At 52.5% G+C, this 2,610-nt stretch overlaps 1 protein-coding gene across 1 annotated transcript in view; it reads left to right on the top strand.

Annotated features, from left to right (window-relative positions):
• The window catches only part of LOC107122070 (inter-alpha-trypsin inhibitor heavy chain H2-like), a gene marked incomplete at its 3' end in the record, with an annotated part of 27,338 nt that overhangs the window by 17,836 nt on the left and 6,892 nt on the right, over positions 1 to 2,610 (top strand). The gene's annotated exons all lie outside the window — the stretch shown is intronic.

Genomic DNA, 2,610 nt, shown 5'->3' with positions numbered 1-2,610 from the left:
CCACCCCAGCCGGGTGCACAGAGAGAGCGAGAGGGGCTGGCGGGCAGAGACCCTCGATCCCCGCCACCTTTTCTCTCTCGCCGGTTAGGGTGGCGGGGGGGCGCAGTTTGGCACCCCTGAGGGCCAGCGCACCCTAGGCGAGCAGCTAGCTCACCTAGCAGGCGAACCGGCCCTGTGTCTTCCCCAGGCTCCATCCCCAAATCTCCAGGAGTTTCCCAACCTGAAGGTGGCACTCCTTCCCCTGCATCTCCCGCTGGTGGCCGGGGGGACTTGGCAACCCTAACTGGTAGGAACTAGAGTCTCAGGTGGAAGTCTTCCACATTACCTCCTCTCTGGCCCCTTGAACTGGACAGGCCAGGGATTGAACCTGGGACCTTTTGCATGCCTCCACTAAAACACTGCTTCTCCTCATGTGATATTACCAGGGATCATTTCATAGAAAAAGAGGTGCAGGCGCTCATTAGCATAACTCATTAGCATAACTTATTTGCATATGCCACACCCCCTGCCATCGCCAGAAGTGTGTCAGAAGGCAACACCCACTGCAACTTACCTGGCTGCTTCTTGCTCCTCGTGGCCCAGGGCTGCTGGGAGCAGGGGGCGGGGCTTGTTGCATGTGCCCACCCCCTGGGCTCTTTACTGCCGGAGTTCCACTCCTGGGCGCTCCTGCAGGAAATGACCCCTGGATATTACATGGGATAGCTAGGAACAAAGCCTTCCTTTTGGAAGCTCTGTGATCACGATTCGAAAAACACCAAAATCACTGAAATGCTCCATTTGTGTTGACTTCCTACTGGACAAAACGGTTGCATGAATATTCTCTTTTCCGGCCAAATAAAACGTTTCATAGCAAACTGATGTTTTTGGTTTTAAGACCATTATGGGATCTACCCTTCCCATTGAGAGACTGCGTGTCATCGGCGCATTAAGATTGTCTTTTGCATCCTGTTGACTGTACCCAGGAGCAACGCTCTCGACATGGAGAACTTCAAAGCCGAACTCAACGTGCCCGGAGGGACCAAAGTCCAGTTTGAAATCCATTACCAAGAGCCGATCCGGAGGAAACTGTCATCTTATGAGCACGTTATCCCTCTACAGCCTGGCCGGCTGGCTAAACACCTAGAGGTAAAGGCCGACCGTTTGATTCCTGCAGCTGAGCATTTGATGTAATGACAGAGGAAACCAGGGCTATTTTTGGGCAGGAACGCACAGGAACGGAGTTCCGGCTGGCTCCCAAGTTGGCCACACCCAGCAGGAACTAATTAGCATAATAGGCCACACCCAACAACAGAAACTCATTAGGATTGGCTACATTAGGGGTGTGTGGCCTAACATGCAAAGGAGTTCCTGCTACAAAAAAAGGCCCTGGGTTTTGACCACAAACAAGGTCAACAGAATAAGAAGGGAAAGGTGGGTGTGGCTGGATGACCACACTTCTGGTAACATGGGGGTGCGGCCTAATATGCCAATGAGTTTCTGCTGCTGTGTGTGGCCTATTATGCTAATGAGTTCCTGCTGGACTTTTTCTACAAAAAAGCCCTGGAGGAAACTGCCTCATTGTGTTGTGTCATGGTGACTTCTGGCGATCCCTACTGGGCCTTGGACGTTTTCAGAGAGGTGGCTTTGGTATTGCCTGCCTCTGCCTCCCAGCCCTGGTATTCCTTGGAGGTCTCCCTTCAAAGTCTTTGCCAGGGTCGGTCCTGCTTCGCTTGCGAGACCTGACAAGATTGGGCTTGCCTGGGCTATCCAGGTCAGGGTCATCATTGGCGTTCTTGATGCTGTGAGTCCTAGGATGGCCGACTCTGTGTTGGGTGACTCTGGGAGATTTGGGGGCGGAGCCTGAGGAAGGGAGGGACCTTGATCGGGTACAATGCCATACATTCCGCCAAGGCTCCCTCTAAGCTGTGGAGCCTTGTGAGCCAAAATTCTACTTGGTGAGCTCCTGGCATTAAAGTGGTGAGCAAGCGATTTGGCTGCTGCGTAAATTAGTCTGCTCTGGAGCCCTCCTTCCTGAGCTAAGGCAAAAGTGTGTGAGCCAGAGGCTAAAAGACTGTGAGCTGGCTCACACTGACTCGGCTTAGAGGGAACACTGCATTCCGCTCTCCAAGGCAGCCATTTTCTCCAGAGCAACTGATCTCTTTAGTATAGAGATCAGTTGTGACTCCAGGAGATCTCCAAAGCCCTGCCTGGAGGCTGACAACCTGATCTTCAGCGTCTCAGGATCCCTCTAGAACAGGGGTGTCAAACTCATTTCTTATGAGGGCTGGATCTGACATAAACGTCCCTTTGTTGGGCCGGCCCATGTGTGCCATAAAATATAATACTAGGTACCGGAGATATAAACTGTATAAAGGACAGCAACAGGTAAGCTACATAAGAACGTAAGAGAACATAAGAGATGCCAATGTTGAATCAGGCCAAAGGCCCATCCAGTCCAACACTCTGTGTCACACAGTGGCCAGAAATACCAGTGCCCTCAGGAGGTCCAGCAGTGGGGCCAGGACACTAGAAGCCCTCCCACTGTTGCCCACCCCCAAGCACCAAGAAGACGGAGCATCACTTGCCCCAGAGCCCCTATCTATACCTTGTGGCTAATAGCCACCAATGGAC

The sequence above is a fragment of the Gekko japonicus genome, unplaced genomic scaffold, assembly GCF_001447785.1.
Source record: "Gekko japonicus isolate JY-2015 unplaced genomic scaffold, Gekko_japonicus_V1.1 scaffold3155, whole genome shotgun sequence".
Lineage (NCBI taxonomy): Eukaryota > Metazoa > Chordata > Lepidosauria > Squamata > Gekkonidae > Gekko > Gekko japonicus.
The sequence above is the reverse complement of the archived record's forward strand: the minus strand, read 5'-3'. Positions and strand labels throughout refer to the sequence as shown.